Source organism: Cervus elaphus, chromosome 18, assembly GCF_910594005.1.
Source record: "Cervus elaphus chromosome 18, mCerEla1.1, whole genome shotgun sequence".
Lineage (NCBI taxonomy): Eukaryota > Metazoa > Chordata > Mammalia > Artiodactyla > Cervidae > Cervus > Cervus elaphus.
Window position 1 is genome coordinate 76881152 of NC_057832.1, and position 19176 is coordinate 76900327.

General features: G+C 42.5%; 1 long non-coding RNA gene across 1 annotated transcript; it reads left to right on the forward strand.

Annotated features, from left to right (window-relative positions):
* Positions 1–8245: 8245 nt before the first annotated feature.
* On the forward strand, positions 8246–10335 carry LOC122673971. Its single transcript, XR_006334858.1, has 3 exons — positions 8246–8326; positions 8566–8795; positions 10095–10335. It is a non-coding gene; the product is annotated as an uncharacterized LOC122673971 (long non-coding RNA).
* Positions 10336–19176: the final 8841 nt, after the last annotated feature.

Consider the following 19176-nt stretch of genomic DNA (forward strand, 5'->3'; position numbering starts at 1 on the left):
CTGACTGGGGATCGAACCTGCACCCCTTGCACTGGAAGGTGGCATCTTAACCTCTGGACTTGCAGGGAAGTCCTAGTGTTGTGTTTCTTGTGTTGGAATAATGTTGAAACTTCTACTAACACTTAGTCTATTGAATAAAATTAAAAATATGATATAGCCTTCTGATGGTACACAAAAAATATCACACCAAATAAAAGTGTCATAGTATATATGATTATCTTAGTGTTTCAGGCAGAATCCAAAAAGATGGAACTGAATAGAAAAATCAAACTTGAGGTCCTTATTTCCTCACCTCCCTAACTGGTTGCTGTGGCTTTCATAGCCTGGGAACTTATCAGCAGGTAGTCAAGCAGTTGGAGCTGTCACTGTTGTTGATGAAGAGGAGTTTGTTTTTGTTTGGCTGGCATCATGGAAAAAAGAACTTAGGAAAAGTGAATATCCATATGTATGCTCTCCATCTGACATTGTATTACCAGTCTTAGGCTTCTCCAGAGCGTTGCTTCTTTACATCTAGAGAGAAGCAATTAAAATATTGTCTGCTAAAATGGATCTTGGATGTTCGCTTTTCTATTTTCGAAAGGCAGGTTGGCTATTTTGCCCTTGAGCCTTAAGAATTGTTGCTGATTGGCTGTTTGTTATTTTTTAATAATATATGGCATGTATCCAAGTAAGCATTCCAATGACCTCGACAATAAAATGTGATTCTTGGCTGCAAGGTCTATTGGGGGATGGCAGGCTGCCAGCCATTCATACATCATTTACAGGTGGCTGTTTCTGACAGGCCAGTGTTAGTTATTGTAAATGAGTGACAGTCCCTATAACTCACCTGTAAGCCTTGCTCTGCCTGCCCAGGGCATCCGAGGTTCCCCCAGCCTCTTCACCACACATGTTCCTCCTCCACGAAGATCCACAGGCATGGACCCTTCTGTGCACGCTTCTGCCCACCCGTGCTCATCAGGATGGGGAGCTACCTTGTACGTGATTGACGATAATTAGGTTTCAACTGCCTTCTGATGCAGAAATACACACTATTACAGCATGGCCAATTCTGCTTTTGCAATCTTGCCTGTGAAAGGGTATTGATTCACTCTTTCACATTTTTAAAAGGTCATGGCTATAATTCCATCTGAACTGTGCTAAGTGAAAATAGTTTGTAGAAATAATATGGTTGCTTCTTAGTTCCATTGTAATTGAAAGCCACAATGGCTTGTTTTTTTAGTATATTTTAATTACATGTGTCTCCTTGCCCTGTCTTCCCCTGATAAAGTGTTTGTAAAGTTATAAACCAGGTGGCCCACTGTGGCAATGTCTTCTGACTTTCTGGCAAAGAGGATTTTTTTTTTTTTGTTTCCCTACAGTATAAGGTAAGGCCTAACCAAAACTCTGGATCACTCTGCCTTATTAATTTAAGAATTAAAAACAGGAGACTTGAACTTTTCCCCTGGCACTGTCATCTGCTGCCTGTTTTCATAGGATTGAAATTTTTGGCTTTGATGAGCAAGATGCTAAATTTGCTCACTTTCCACAAATTTTCGTTGCAGTTAAATAGCCTTTTCTGGGTTGACTAAAAAAATATTCTTGCTACTTATCAGACCATAATAAAACAAATTGGTGGTGAAAGTGTATAGCTCCCACCCTCACAGGTGACAGGAAACTATGAATGATCTGGCATAAATTACTGGAATACTCAGACAGCAGTTTAAGACTTTTTTTCTACATCTTCAGCTTTTCTGAGGCAAAAGAGTTTTAAAATGCTTGAATTGCATGTTTTGGGAAAGTGGGTGATCAGATTTTACGCTCTAAGCCACTCTGGATCTCTCTTCCAGTGAGGGGGGGGGGAAGTCTCAGCTGTTTCCAGTCTCAAAAATGAGCCCGTCATTGTACTTGCAAACTAAGGGGCATAATCTCATCCAGAGCATGGGGATTTACGCACATAATTACCATCAATGCTAATGGCATTTATGTCTGTACAGCCCCACACATCAAGATAAGAATATATTTCCATGTCTTCATGCTGTGAAAGTCCATTTAATATCATTCATTTTACAACTGATTTTTTAAGATGATGTCCACATTCTGTCATGGCATACGGATGCCTAGTTAAAAGCAAATGGGGGAAATATTGGGAAGGGATGTGATAGCTAAACTTGTTCATGTCGATGAGATATCGCTAAACTCAAATCCACTCATACTCCTTAAACGACAATGCTCTGGTCGGCTTTGAAACTGCTGGCACACTTTTCATAGTGTTATAAATTTATCAGCCTAATGGGACATTTTGTAGATGTTTTCCTCTTTAAGTGCTTTAACAAGAGTAGGTATTCCATTGATCCAAAAATTCAGCTCAGCGTCTCATTTCTGAGAGATGAGAATCATACATTTAATGCCTTACCAGAAATTAAGTGGTGGATGGTGCCCTTCATCTCTTCAAGGAAAGAAAATTCACTCTCTGCTGAACTCTGCTCTCTTTTGGCCTGGGAGCATCTCAAAAGCAGGACATGATTTGAAACTGGAAACATCAGTGATCATCGGAATCTGAGGTGGTTCCATCTTTTCATTGATTATATGATTGTTTTTATTCATCAGACCCAACAGCCTATTGAATGGCATCTTCATGTCTATGCTGGCCAAGCAAATTCAGATCCAAGTCTTGATTGATCCCTTCCAGGACTTTGACCATTAAAGCAAAATAATGGATCTCTCTCTCCTGTCCAATCTCTGACACCCTTATGTTGGAGCCAGCCCAAAGCAAAAGGGTCCCATGCCTAAATCATAAAAATAAGAAGGGGACAGATGTGTGCAGAAGTCCTTCCTGAGAGGGCTGTTTGGGTCTACTCCAGAGGAACACAGCCTTCTCTGGGAAAAAGAGAAGGGCTTCACAAGAGACCTCAGAAGGCAGCCCAAAGAAGCAAGGTCACTTTTCAATGAGCTAAAGTTGGCCAACAGTGCCCAGCTGGGTGACCTCAGGCAAGCCACTGGACCTCTCTGAACCAGTTTCCTCTTCCATAAGATGGAGCAGGATAAATGCTGAGTGTTTTACCACCTTGAAATTTTATAACTAGTACCATGTATATTTGGCTTTTATAAATATTGGGATTAGAGTGAATTACAGTGAATAACCAGAAGGAAACAGTGATTTCCATGGGATTATGCAGATGAGGAGGTCTAGGGCAATAGATGCCTTGACACAGTAACACTGGTGGATAAGGTGCCATCCTAGTGCCAAAGCCCAAGTCCACCCCTACCCCTGATATATGATTCCTTTACATTCAACTTAATGGTTTGACTAGTAATAGCCCAGCTACTGAAGCTGCTGTCAGTGGCACTGACATTAAATCCCAAGGGGCAGAATGCAGAGGGTCCTTGGTGAGGAAGTACTAACCTCATCTCAGTACTAGCCTCTTCCCTGGTGTCACCAGACTGGCTTGTGGGTGTTGCTTTATCTCACCAATCACCAACAATCTCTGGGCTTTTTCCTCTTGTGACAACTATTTCCTCAATCATACTGATCACAGAGCTCTTTTTAGCCCAGAAGTCATTGCCCTCCAAATTCCTTTGATTCTAGTCATGCTTTGTCTTCCCCCAGTGCCCTAAAATTGTATGTGGTGCATTTATGGCCCCTTCCACTCCACAGGTGTTTTTGAAAGACTATTGCCCCACTTTAATCATGTGGATTCCCTTATTCTCATTTTTGGAAATATCTTCTTTAGCATTAATTCAGTACTTAATTGGGCACCTACTACAGATAAGCTTTGGGCAAGGAGCTGGGGAGAGCATTGAATGAAACACCGTCTATGACTTCTAGGACTTGACTTGTTCACATTTGTAGGGTGTTAATCAATTGCAAAGGATGTTCACATACATTTTCTGATGTGCTTTCTACAGCAATTTGGAAAAGTACATCTAGCAGATGATATTATTATTTCTATTCAGAGAAAAAATGAAGACAGAAAGAATAGACTAGTTGCTCAAGGTCCTGCAGGTTAGTAGTGCTGAGTATTGCCTCCAACTCAACGTCTTGCGACTCCAGACATCTTATCTTCTGTCTCCACCATGCACCTGCTCAGAGCCACAAGTCAAGACCAAGGTATTCCTGGCAGGCCCTTCTTAGTGTGTTCCCTGTGTCTGAGATGCAGCTGACCCTGTGAAAGAATGACCCAGGGGGTCCAGTGGCTTAGAAGGGCTGGCGAGGTGTTTAACCCAAGTCCATGCCTTGCTTGTTGGATTTGTGCCTCCCGCGGGTGCTGGACAAGGGCAGCCATTCACTCTGAAGCTCCCCAGCTCGCAGTTGTGTGTTTTTCAAACTTACACCACTGAGAAATATCAAGGTCAGGACATGATTGAAGAACCTTCTCCCTTCTCCTTTAAGTTGCCGTGCTTATATGATATTGTTTTCCACTAAAGTAGGTTCTCTTAAAAATGAGGTTGAGATCCCTAAAGAAATTGCTTCAATCAGCAGCAGGGCTTAATGACTGTTAATGGGAAGTGGAGATAGGATAGTAAGTGTTACTTTGATTAATAAGAGAACTGCAGAGAATTTAAATTGTGCCACTGATGGATTATTTTCTTCAAGCTTGATAAGCACTTCTCATTTGTTCTTAAATTTGGTCAATACTGTTAAAGGCAGCAAAATGAAGTATAATTAATTCTATTACTGCCGCTCAGACCAAGTGTTACTAAGAAATAGATTATGATGCAGACGACAGTAGAAGTCCCAGAGTTGACAGTTTGATGCTTTGAATACCTGTCACTGCTTGTTAGCCTGAAAGAATGAAGAAAATTTCTGTACCCTGATTTCAAGATACCTAAAACTGTTTTCTCATCTGTGCAGGTTCCACTGACCTAATACAGGGAATATCAATAAGATGATCAACTGATACAGAAATGATCCTGTTTTGGAGGTATGAAGAGTAAATAAAAGATTGAGATATACATCAGTTAAAACCTTATGAGTTGGATGCTCATTCTGAATTAATCACTAAGAAAATGAGATATTGATTTGATGTTAAAAGAAAGCTTTACATATTTCTCTGTTTTCAAAGATTCTGCCCCATATGAACCATGCTTTTCTTTATTTAGCAAAGATACATAAGCAAATAGCACAAAATAATTTTAGTAAACAAATAGTAAATTTACTTTATTCAGAACTTAGTTGATAAACAGATATAATTGAAAGAAAAGATTTTATTTTAGTATATAATTTTATTTACCACAAGTACCTAGGATGGCATGAAATTAGACCTACATCTCCCCTTGTTTTCTGTAAACAGCAAGATGTACCAGTGTTTTCTGAAGTTTTTTTTTTCTTGACACCTTTTAAACCCCTTTTAAATATGCCTGTCTATTTATTTAAGGAACATAAATCACTTTATAAGTCATACTGAGATTCATGCCTGAATGTGGATGGATATATACAAGGTCTTACCTACTGCTTTTCAGCATCTTAATTCAGTGATTCTCAGCCTTGTAGTTCATTCTCCAGGGTATCTCTGGTTAATTCAAGGAGTGCTTCCAAGCTCTAAAATGAAAATAAATTAATTCCACTTAACACTTTAAAAAAAAATTATGTGTCAGTCCCACTTTATGGAATCCACCACATAGCAGCAGGCTTTTACAACTTCAGAGAGACTGGGAACCAAACTCCCCCTGAATGTGAGTCCTTCTGTTCACTGTTTCTAGTTCCAAGTCTGGTATTTCTTCCAAAGTGTAGAAAGTCGCTGGGTGAGTAATTTTGGATGAATATAAAACCTAAGTATGTTGGGCTAGTAGTACTGTTATAAAGTTTCTGTGAAGTTCAATTTCCGTTATTAAAAATGTAAACCTTATCTATTATGAATTGAGGACTAATTCTCTTGCCCAGATGTCCCATAAACATAATTTCTTAAGATGGGAGAATTATAAGAAGTACATTTCAGACCAGAATGTGAAAGTCAAGCCATTGTAGAAGCTTTTGGCTGGAAAATGTAACTTTGGAGACAGAGTAAAAGTGTGTAGAGAGAGCTGCAACGAGAAGGCTGCCAGAAGCCCAGGTTCTGAACCTTCTCCTGCCACTGCAAAGCATCAAACGACCTTGGATGAGTCTCCCAATTCCCCCGGAACTAAGTTCTCTCCTCTGTAAAGTGAAAGGTTGGCCCAACTGGTTTCCTATGTCCTTTTATCCTTGAAAATTCTGGTCTTTGAGAAGAGCTCAAGCATGAGATGTTGAAATGATCTTTTTAAAGGTGTTGACTCAAAATGATGTGGTCTGTACAGACAGTAGAAATAGCCACTGTGTTTCAAGCCTGTGATCTCCTAAGGTAGATAATGCACTCTGCAAATGGAAAGTGGCCCCCACCATCTACCATGTACCTGTGCTCCTTCCTGGAAGCAGAATGGTGAATCAGTCCGACTCATCTCTGCCTTTAAGAAGCTTAAAGGCTAGTGGGGAGGCAGGCAGTAAGCACAGGCATAAACCATCACATGAGTGAGACATTTGTTCAACAAGTATGTTGACGAGAAGCAAACCAGGAAATGTTTGCATGATAAGATGGGGTCAGAGAAGGCTCTCTGACAGGGAAAATAGAGAGTGAGAAAGCTGACCCAGGGTGGAAGCAGAATAAGGGGAAATAGGGAAGGGAGATTTCCAGGCCTGCTTGCCTAAGAGATTAAGGTGGAAAGAAGCCCGGATCTCATCTGCATTGTTTCATTGCCTTGTCTGCACTTTTCTTCTCTATTTCATATACTTGTGAGGTGTTCTTGTTAACTCAGAAAAACCACGCAGAGAAAAGATTGTTTCCATTGCTTTTTACCCAGTAATTCTCACCTATAGTAACTCAGATAATTTTGCCTTTGGTTTCCCAGATTGCTGCCGACAATTCAAGTTTAAAAACCTCCAGTTGGGTTATTTCCATTCGCACTGTATGTCTCTGTTTGCCCATAGAATTTGGTACAACTTCTGACTTCAGAATTACTGTATAATGCTCAGAGGTGTGAAACGCCATTTCGAGTAATGCCTTTCTTCAGTTAATATAGATAAATATTGATGGCAGGCAGCAGTAAAACAAGTCATTAAATTCTCCAGTGCAAGTGTGTCCCACACATAGCTGGAAGCTACAGACATCACACCAGGCGCGGAGAAAACCACTGCATGTGATTGGAGCGCTTGCATCCCTCAGCTCCCTTTTGCCAAAATGGAAAACAGGGGCGTTTGGGGGAAAGCACGGGCACCAATGGGAGAGACCCGGCTGGAATCGCACTGCTGGTTCGTTCTGCCCACTGTCTGCCGCCGCCCTACTGAGTTCCTGGCTGAGGCAGAAACCTGTGAAAAATGGCAGTCAGCAACAAGCAGAGCTCTGGTGCTCTGAAAACAAAGAAACTTTAAAGTAGTAGCCCTATAAAACCAGCTAAAGAGTTGCAGCGTAATAAACCCCCTTCTCTGTTGTCCTTCGTTTGACAGCAGCGTCTTTGTGTCCCTGCGGCACTAGGCTTGGGTCACCTAGAGGGTGTGGCAGGGCTGGCTTATAGTCCCAGATCACGTGGTCGTTGCTTGATTCCTTGGATGAAAAATGAAAGGACCTGTTTCCTCATTTTATAACACCGTCCTCAAGGATGCCAGCCTGGTATAGATGTTGAAACTCCACAGTACGGGGTACCCTTTCTTCAAGGTGTTTTTAATGGGCTCTGGGTTGTCAAAGACACTGCTCTGATAATGAGGCTGTGAGCCCCGAGTGAGGAGAAAGCTCTGTAATGAGGGAGGCGGACAATTTGTTACAGTGATGCGGTTACTTGGCCATAATATCTTTTTGAGGTTTATTAAATCATATAAAATTTCAATTTACACTGTAATATTCTATAAAAGATGGAGCACACAGAAGTAATAAGTATGACAACATTTCTTTCATTTATGAATTGTATTGTTGATTGTGTTAACACTGCCACATCCAGCAGCAGGATTATTTATGTCGGGACAGTAATTTTCTATCTCCAATTTAATTTTGTAAAAGTTAATTACAAATTAGAATAAAATGAATGCAGTTATGGAAGGCAGTGAAATGCTGAGATAGGATGTTATTGGGGGGGAAATATTGACTCAGGCCGCTTGTGGTGGAGATCACTGTTATGGAAACCCAGGGCTTCTGGTCCAATGGTCACCTACCCATTTGTTGGATGAAGAGAGGTTCTGGGTTTAATCTATGAGGAAATGAACTGTCCTTGGGGGACCTTAGGGAATATCAGTGGTCGTTCTAGTGAAACCCCTTTCTTTCTCAGACACGTCACAAAGCTTGTCCCAGTCACCCAGCACAGAGGTGACAGGATGAGAACTAGAATTCCAGTTTCGGCATACCAGGTTAGTCAACTTTCATTTCACTCTGAGGTGGGTGTAGATTTGTTTCTGCTTTAAAAAGTGGGCAGAGGGGTATCTGGGGAGAGAGGAGGTAGAAAGTTTCTCCAGGTCTTACCTCAAACCAATCTGTGCCCTGTGAGATGGAAAATTGAAATGCATGTGGCATATCCCAGTCACCTTTTCCTCCCCTGTTGAACTCTTTTTCCACTTCTCCACTGGTAATGACAAAGTTTCTTCAACAGACTTTCTACCAAAGTCATTGAGCAAAAGAGCCAGTTACAACCCTGCAGGAGTTGCTCCAGCCAACTCAGCCCCCAAGAGAGAAAGGAGCACCGAGCAGAAGTGGACAGAATTCCCAGGCCTGGACATGATACCCCAGTTCTTCACCTCCCTTCCCCGCCATTTCCCCATGTGCATTATGCTCTGTTCCCCTGGGACTTGGCCAACGGTGTTTGCGCCTCTCGCTGAGAAGGTGGGTGAGCCCAAAGGTACCCAAATTACATCACTCCATGTTCACCCCACTCTTCTCAAGCTTGTGATCTCTTTCTCTTCCCATTCTCAATACCATACTTCCACCATTTGCAATATCAAGATTGACTTGCTACGTGAAAGACTTTTATATTTAGTTTTTAATAGAGCAAAAGTGACTCTAAATTTGTTAATATTCTTTAGGTTACATAGGACAAATTACAGATAAGTGAATCAGTAATGAAATTTGTAATGAGAATTTCTCAAGTATGAAATGTTGGCGCAAGGAAAGTTAATTGCAGGATTTTACAGCCATTATAGTTTATATCATAAATGCAAAAATGACGAGGGCCATTTAATTACAGTAGGAACACACTAAATTTTTATGGAGTGCCATTTTGTTAAAGAGGTACTCGGAGCATTAAGAGCAAATACCATCCTAACTGTGGGTCCAGGTAGCTTTCACAACATCAAATAAATATGCTATTGCTACAAAATTGTTCCTTAGATACTGTAATTGACACAATGACTAATGAGATGGGTTTATTCTCACAGCTTCACATACTCAATTTACAGTGTCTGAAAGTTATTTTTTTTTGCTATCCACAGACCTGGAAGGAACCAGAAAAATCCCTCTTGGAAAACACTATCTCTGCCGCTTCTCTAATTAACCTTCAAAAATGCATTTTGAAATATAGAAGTTGGTGCCTGGCATAGAAATTGGATTGTCTCAGAAAAAAAAAAAAAAAAAAGACCCAAGTGCTAATTTGTTCCTTATTAAATATCTGACATGTCAAAATTGCAGGCAGTTAATGTTTTTGGTGCCTTTCAGCAAGGCTGGAGACAGCATTTCCTGTGGGCCAGGCACAGTGGGGTGGCTCTGAGTACCAGTTACCCCAGAAGCCAATGCTGTCCCACTGCACCCTCCCAGCCCAGGTCTCCCTTTTATTCCCCTCACATCCAGCCAGAGACCTGTGGGCATAAGATGCCCTGATCTCTATGGAAGGAGGTGTCTAGGGTAACTGACTTAGGATCCTGGAGCAGCCCCCATCCTTGTGGGTTTAGGGGATGCACCCCCCTCACCTTGTCACCCCAGGCCTCAGAGGCTCCCAGAATAGGAAAAAAAGAGTTCATAGTAAAAGAGCCATATTCACTCTGGACCCCTGAACATGTTTTAGGTTGTTTTGGAAAGCCAGAGTAGTGATACCCCACTGTTTTGGAAATCTAGGGTGGTTGTTCCTCTCTCTATTATCCAGTAAAGTTCCCAGGGGGAGATTATTCTAGGCAGTATTTCTCTTCCTAGGAAAAGCAAAGGAACAATATCCATGGTCTCCCATGGCTAGTCAATGGAACTGGAAGTTAAGAACTGTTGATTTGCATGGAGCCAGCTGGCAACAGAGAACCATCAAGAGCGTCCAGTTCCAGGACAACAGACAGCACACTCAAGGATGGATTTGGAGCACGGCAGCTATACATTGGTAACTGGCACAGTGACAAACTGTTAATGGTTGTGAAGTGGGAGTACTTTACACTATCCTGGAACTCTTCTGTATGCTTGAAATTACTCATGAATTTAAAAACTAAAATAAAAGAATATCATTAGCTGAAACTGGCTGAAATAAATAAAAATTTAAAAAGAACTGTTGATTTGGAAAACCTGCATTCCAGACCCTGTTCTGCCACAAAGTAACCATGAAACTTTGAATGCTCATCTGGAAAACAAAAATGTAATAATGATCCCAGGTTCCAGGAGATATTGTAAACATCTGATAATTTAGTGAAGAATTTGTAAATATAAGAGCAGGATCTCATATGTTCTTAGCAGCATTGTTCACAACAGCCAAGGGCTAGAGGCAACCCATGTCCACAGATAAACAATATGTAGTATATACACACAACAGAATATCACTTAGCCTTTAAAAAGGGAGGAGATTCTAACACATGCTACAACATGGATGAACCTGGAGGACATTACATTAAGTGAAATAAGCCAGTCACAAAAGGACAAATACCATGTGATTCCACTTAGATGAGGTACCTGGAGTAGTCAGATCCATAGAGGCAGAAAGCAGGATGGTGGTTACCAAAGGAGAAACAGGCAGTTTCAGTTTTGCAAGATGAAAAGAGCTCTGGAGATGGAGGTGGGGATGACTGTACAACAGTGTGAGTGACCTTAATGCCACAAAACTGTACACTTAAATGTGGTGATGGCGGTAAACTTTATGTTATGTGTATATATGTTTAGTTGTTTCCTTATCATGTTAGTGTGGATATTTGTTTTGTGTGTATTAATTTTATTCTAGGTTAGAATTCAGTTCTAATGTTATTTATTTTGTGGCTCAGACTGTTTCAGCCTTTGTCTCCTTCATAGTTCCTGTGGTCTTTTTTAACAGACTCATCTTTTTTTTTGGAGCATGTTCCTATTTTCTGGCCCTCAGGATGCTCTAGGCTCATCTGGTGTATTCCACACCTTGGCTGGGAATCAACCACTTCTCCAAAAGCCCTGAGTCCTTTCATTAGAGACTGGTGTGTAGAGATACAGATATTGGGTTGTAGATGTGTTCATCATCACTGGGGTAGTATACTTTTAGGCCCTTATATCTAACCCCCGCCTCTCTCTTTTTGTATATATATTAAAAACCATGAATTTATACTGATACTTATGATTCCAAACTAATACTCCAGGGTTCATTTTATACTGGCTCCTCTTCTTATTTGTAATGTCAATCTCCAACAGTAAAACCCAGGTCTCATTATCTACAATATATTTGCTTACTTGTTCAATTCCACCATATACATAAAGCAATTCAAGACCTGCTAACCCATACTCCTCTGAGAAAGCTAGCATTGGGACTTTCTGGTGATCCACCAGTTAAGAATCTGCCTGCCAGTGCTGGGGACACTGGTTTGATCCCTGATCTGGGAAGATTCCACATTCCTCGGAGCAAGTAAGCGCTTGTGCCACAACTACTGAAGCCTAGATGTTTAGAGCCCGTACGCCACAACAAGAGAAAGTGAAAATTTCTCAGTCATGTTGGACTCTTTGCGACCCCATGGACAGTATTTTAACAGGCTCCTCTATCCATGGAATTCTCCAGGCAAGAATACTGGAGTGGATTGTCATTTCCTTCTCCAGGGGATCTTCCTGACCCAAGGATTGAACCTGGGTCTCCTACATGGCAGGCAGATTCTTAACTGAGCCACCAGAGAAGCCCACAAGAGAAGCCACTGCAATGAGAAGCCCGAGAAACGCAACTAGAGAAAACCCATGCGCAGCAACAAAGATCCAGCACAGTCAAAAATAAATAAATAAATACTATTTTAAAAAAGAAGAGAAAAAACCAGTGAGGGAATTCCCTGGTTGCCCAATGATTAAGACTACAGGCTTTCAAGCTTTCACCGCCAAGGGCTTGGGTTCAATCCCTGGTTGATGAATTAAGATCATGCAAGTTGCCCAGCACAGGCAAAAAAAAAAAGAAAAGAAACACTGCACTTATACACAGTTCTTTTTGTCTTTAGCCTTAGTACCCAGTCTGGATGCAATAGAGTTAATTCATGTGTCACTCCAGTTTGAGTTCCCCCCACATCTTGGTTCCTTTGAATTATTAATTTATTCACCTAGGGGGTATGGGAAGCATTACTATGATCTAAGAGTCAAAGTTGTACATAAGATGTTCTCAGAGAAGGATGGCTCCCTCCTCCCTCCCACCCTCTCAAATCGCCCTCTTTTCTCCACCCATCCCACCTGCCTCCTATAGGTAGGCAACATCCTTGGTTTCTGATTTATGCCCTATGTATTTCTTTTGCACAAGTGATCAGACATCTGAGTATTTTCCTATATTCCCTTCTTACACAAAGGATAGCATATTCTAGATACTTTTTGGGGCTTTGCTTTTTTTTTTCACTGAATAGTATTAATATGACATGGAATCTTTACATGTTTCAAAATGAGGCATGAGTTTCAAAAAGTTGAGAGGTGCTAGGTGGACTGGACAGTCTTCAACCACTTGAAATATACAGATTCTCATGGAAGACCAGAAAGAGCCAGTCTAGAAGACTAGTCTAGAAAGACTAAATGGTCTTGGCTTTCAAAGATCCTCCAAGGGAAATAAGGAGACGATGCGCATGCACGGGAAAAAATTGTCAGCCTTCAGAAAAGAATTGCATCTTCCTGATCTGTCAGGAGAAAAGTATCAGACAGCAACAAGTTTATCATGAAAACTCCAGCAGAAAGAGAGCAAAGCAATGAGGATCCAAGGCAGCTGAAAACTCCTGGATTTGGAGAAATCCTGAGGTTTGGCTGAAATGGATCCAGCTTCCGAGTCTTTGCAGGTCACGTGTTATTTAACTTCCTTCAGTCCACTCCCTAAGTTGGGTCCCTTATGGCAGTGCTTCTCAGACCTCAGTGTGCACGCAAATTCTCTGACAATCTCTTAAAATTGCAGCTTCTGCCTCAGGAGGTATGAAGGGGGGGCCAAGGTTCTGCATTCCTAACCAGCTCCCAGGTCATACTGGTGCAGCCAGTCCTGGGACCACACTCTTCGTCGCAAGACTTTGTATCGTCTTTGTGATTCAAGAACCAAGAACTTGTTCCTTCAACATGGAATCAATATGCTTGCCCACAATATAAAAAAAAAAACAAAAAAGAGAGAGAGAGAGAAAGAGAAAAGCTGACTTATACACTCCCAGCTTTGCATTCTCCTGTTTATGAAACTGTCTGGAATTGCTGATCAGATGAGAAGACAACATAAAAACATTAAAATATGTTTACTGGTGCCTGTGATTTATTGCAAAACAAAAGATTTATGTACTGAAAATCAGATCCTAAACCTGTATAGATATGCCTGTTGTGTTCTCTGGAGTCATGGTTGGCGCAGTGGTAAAGAATGTGTCTGCCAGTGCTGAAGATGTGAGAGATGAGGTTTCGATCCCTGGGTAGGGAAGATTCCCTGGAGAAGACAATGCCAACCCATTCCAGTATTCTCACCTGGGAAATCCCATTGATGGAGGAGCCTGGCGGGCTGCATCCATGGGGTCACCAAGAGTTGGACACAACTGAATATACACACATGTTGTGCACGGCGGATTCCACACAGTATTTGCTGAGCTTCTCTGGTATGTGCAACATGGGATTGAAATTAAAAGAACCTTATCTTCTGGTGGATTTTGATTTTAGTTCCATTTAAGGAGGGTTAATTAGACCTTGGACTTGCTTTGTGATAGCAATCAGTGTGGAACACAGTACTTACTGCAAAACCCTCTCCATCTATCTCAGGTTTCCTGAATTGAATTTTTGTTCATGCATATAAAATAAACTCACACACACACTGTAGCTCCTTAATGCCCCTCAAAATGTTTTTGTAAAATATGTGTGCTACTAAGTCCAAGAAAGACAGGAAACATATTTTTCACACCACCTTCAGGCCCCTATAGTAAGAAAGTACACATAAAAGAACTTTCCGTGGTCAATGTCAATGTATAAGGGTCAGCACACAAACTGTACAACCCACTTACTAAATAAATAGTGAATTAATTCAAATGTTCTTGGGAAAAGAAAATATTTATATGTTACCAGTAAGCTCTTGCCCAAATCAGACATCTATGGGACCCAGAGCATACTGTCTTCTATGAAAGTAAGGCTTGGCTGGATCTTGCTTTAGACACAATCCCTGGATTCAAGGGAAGTGCCGTTGATTCATCCAAGAGCTTCATGCAAACTTGAAATTAGGACATTTTCTTTCCTTCATGGACTCCCTCTGATTACATTTGATTTTTTAGCCCAATAATAAGTCTGATTCTGTGGTATGGGTGTGTTCACCTTGTGTCTCAGACCCCTCTCCACATTGTCCTCCTAGCCCAGGCCCTCCTGTCTCACTCAATTTTTTGCAACAGTCTTCCCCGTGCCCTTGAAGCCAGAACTTCAAGTCCCTCTGTGCTGCTGTCCCAGCTGCCACCCCAAGTGCCTTCCACAGGCCACCAAACTGACAGCAGACTTCTCCACGTGGGCTTCGTACAGCTGCCCCCCTCATCCTTCTTGTGCGCCCACGGGAGCTTTGTCCTGTGTTATTATTCCCTCAGTGGCTGGCCCCTCTGAGCCCCTGCTCTTAATCTTCCTTCAGCCTAGGTTTTTACCCTACCCTACCTCCAGTCTTTGCCTACTGTAGTCTCACGCATCTCAAAAAGTCATCCTTCATGCTCAAAGCATTCCCTAAGCCCACAAACAGAAATTATTTTCCTCCCCATTAAGCAATAGCACACAACTTACAAGACACCCCATTTTGCCTCATGTGTCAGCACGGCTTGTCTTAATCTCCGTGTGTGGTCATCCTACTGGGATCACACTGCCAGGTCCCTCTCTGGGCGAGTGGGGCCATGAACTTGTCGTGGACTGTGCATATGGAGTGGAAGTGATATGTGTCCCTCCTGAGACGAGCAGTAAATTGCTGGGTGAGTGCTCTGTCTCTCTCCTCCCTGTTCCTGGGAGACCTTTAGGGTTGGAGGTGGTGGCCGCTTTGTCAGGCTGGATCCTTGAGTGACCATGGTGAGCAGAGACTCCCCCCAACTGACCTGCAGTGGACATGTAGCATAAGTGAGAGATAAAGGTTGGCTATTTTAAGTCATTGAGATTTTGAAGTTGTTGCAGGCAGCTAGGAATTTTGCCTTTTGACTAGAAACATCTCTGACCATCTAACACAGTGAGAATCTGTGGAGTTAAGTTTAACCCAACTGCATCCAGTGTTAAATGACGAGGCAGGGACCCCAATGAGCAGGCAGGCAGTGTGGGCGTTGCAGAGTGGTCAGGGGCAGACCCTGTGGAGTCAGGCCACCACTTCTCAGCTTCATGATTGGAGCAAGGGATCATTGCCCCCTATGCTTCAGTTTCCCCATCCATGGGGGGCATAGTAACACGACCTCTGTTAGAGACTGAACCTCCAGGTTCTAGTGAGGATCAAGTGAGGTAATACATCTAAGCCCTGTAAACAGCCAATAAATGTCAGCTGTTGTTAGCGATTGCTGTAGTTATCATAAATACAATTTTCCTTTAATATTTATTTGGCTGCATTGGGTCTTTGTTGTGGCACGCATGACTTTAGTTGCAGCATGTGGGATCTAGTTCCGTGATGAGGGATCAAGCCTGGGCACTACCCCTGCATTGGGAGTGCAGAGTATTAGCTGCTGGAGCACCAGGGAAGTCATTATTATTATTATTATTATTATTATTATTGCAGTCAGTTTCTCAGCAGTACAGTAGTATTTAGTGCAACTTGACTATGGGGCTGGACAAAGGAGAGATATCTGGAAATCAAGTAGTGTTAGCACTAGTGATCTGACAGCCAGGGACAGAAGACCCTGCACTGAGGCCTGACACCTTGGGCCTATTGAGGGGCCAGTGCAGAAGAGGCTGCCCAGCCCCTGCCAGCCCCGCCCCCCCACCACCCGGTTCCCCGTCTGCTAACTTCGGGTAGCCCAGGCGCTGAGCTCTTCACACCTGAGGGCAGAGGAACCAGGAGGACGGCAGCAGCTTCCCGAGGACCCCCAGTGGCTTCTCGGCCATCAGGCCCTTTAGATACATCTGCTGTCAGAGGCCCTGACTTTAAACTCCAAGAGCAAGATGTATGTGTTGCTACCAAAGACAGAGCATAAGCTAATGTCACCAGCAGGGAAGAATAATAAGCAAATGTGTTAATTAAGGCTAATTAGTCTTCTATTTTTATCTCTAATCATTTCTTAGAACCAAAGAAGAAGTCATTATAGTCCATTGTGTCTCTGGGGAAAGATTTTGCATTTGCATTTTTACATATGGGCTACATTTTCTGTGTCATGCAGTTTATCGGGATCCTAGACACAATACTTTTTATAGTTACCTATAATGAGGCGTAAGTTCTACTTATGCTAGCATATATTTGATTGTCCTTCTTAATAAAAGAATTAACAGCTCAAATTCCTTCTTTTGCATGTGCTTTCTCTCTAGTATTGAGTGGCCATGATCCCTGTCCTCAAGAAGGCCATGTACATACATACATACATACACACACACACACACATACGTATATATGTTGCTCTGTTCTGTGCTTAATGTCCGAGTTTTTGCCCAAACCATGGACTGTAGCCCACCAGGCTCCTCTGTCCATGGGGATTCTGCAGGCAAGAATACTGGGGTGGGTTGCCATGCCCTCTTCCAGGACATCTTCCCAACCCAGGGATCAAACCCAGGTCTCCCGCATTGCAGGCAGGCAGATTCTTTACTGTCTGAGCCACCAGGGAAGCCATACACACACACACACACACACACACACACACACACATATATTCTAGAAAGAGGTTCAGGCAAACAGCTGAATTGGTATCTCAGGAGAATTCTGAAGGACATGAAGAAGTTCTAGAGGATGTCACAGAGCTCTGTGCTCACCTCTGATGGGTATTATCTTTGACTTGGTCGAACACAAAGAAGAAATGCTTTTCAAGTTCACAGAGTTACCAGTGGAAGAAACAGCTGTGTTATAGGTGACACAATTGGGATTCAAAATGTCCTCAATGGGACAGCGGAAACCACAATGAGGACTAACGATAAATATTAAGAATAAATGCAAAGTTTTGCAATTATTTCACAGAACTGATTACACAGATGTAATCACAATGGCTGACGTGTGGGTTTCACTCGGCTGTGAGCTCAGAAAACACCACACAGATGTTTTTCTCAAGTCAGAACTGGGCCACAAGGACCCCATCCTTGAGTTCAAATGGGTGACTCAGTTGATGAGAGAAATTGAGGGGATTTAAGAACATGAGGTGTCTGTAAACATCTGAAATGAAGAATAAATTTTTTAAAATTTAAAATTTTTATTTATTTTTAGTTGGAGACGTAGCTTTACAGTATTGTAAAGCAATACATCAACACAAATCAGCCAGAGGGATTCATAGGGCCCCTCCCTCTTAAATCTCCCTCCCTCCTGCCAGCCCATCCCACCCCTCTAGGCTGTCACAGAGCACGGGTCTGAACTCCCTGTGTCATACAGCAAATAAGAAAAAAATATTTAAAGAGAAAAAGAAGTGACCAAAAAGTGCTATAGATGTGTTCCAAAATATCAAGGATTATGAAGGTGAAAATGGAAAAAACATGTTCTGTCTGTTCTGGAGGGTGAATGGCAACTCAGCATGACAGGGCTCCTCACTAGCGCCATCCAGTGGTGGCAGAGGGGCATGACCTAAATGAGCCTGTTGACGCTCCCATTATCAAGGTGGCCTTAGCATCCTCCAGGCAATCTGTGCCAGGGAAACAGGCTTCTACTTTGGCCTTTGTCCTAAACGGCTCTGTCCAGGCCTACAACTGAATTGTGAAAAGGATGGACTTATTCTGTCATGGAATTTTCTGTCTCCTTATAAGGACACACAATTTTATAAAGGAAAGCAGTGGAAAAATAGAACTTACTTTACATACATTTGCCCTAATGTACATTTAAATGCATAAGTATGTAAGATATGGTGGTGGTAGTGGTGGTTTAGTTGCTAACTCGTGTTCAACTCTTGCAACCCCATGAACTGTAGCTCGCTGATCTTGGGATTCTCCAGGCAAGAATACTGGAGAGGGTTACCGTTTCCTTCTCCAGAAGATATTCCCAACCCATGGATTGAACCCGAGTCTCCTGCATTGCAGGGGATCCTTTACCAACTGAGCCACCAGGAAAGCCCATATAAGATGCATACATTTTTTTTTTTAAAACATATATCTTTATCAAAGCCTTTAACTCTCTTGCCCAATTTGCACACCAGACCTTGCCTTGTGGTGTGCTACAGGCACACGAGATGCTGCGGCTGGGTCATCAGCTGCCGTTCTAGAAAATTGGGATGCTGGGCAACCGTGTCTCACAGTCTTCTCCAAGCCCACTGGACAACAAATCAGTTGAAATCTCAAGGTGAAGGCAGTTTATGTGGCTCTTTTTTCCTGTATAATAGATGCTCTGCTGAGTGGTGTGTTTCGTGCTGTGACAATTCATTCCTGCACTTGTGACAGGACCGCCGGCTGATTTCACTATGCTCAATTAGGAGAAAATGCATATTTTAATCTGCCCCGTGGTGAGGTCACACTTTGCTCAGCGGCCTTGGCAAACCGGCCATTTAACCATTTAGGTGGGTGGAGGCTTCCTCTCCAGCCTGTCATTTGGCTGCCAGCAGCCTCTCTATTCTCGTTTTATTGCCAACACTTCCCAGGTTCCAGAGTATAAACAATTAAAGGCCACTCCATCATTCTCAGAGCCACTGCACATCGGCCCAGCTCCTTCGGCTCGGCCGCCATCCTGGCTGCTAGCGATCAACTTGGTGCTGCGTATATGCCGCCAACAACACCTATCCCTCTCTACTTTCCTGGACTGGGAGGGTTGAGAGCC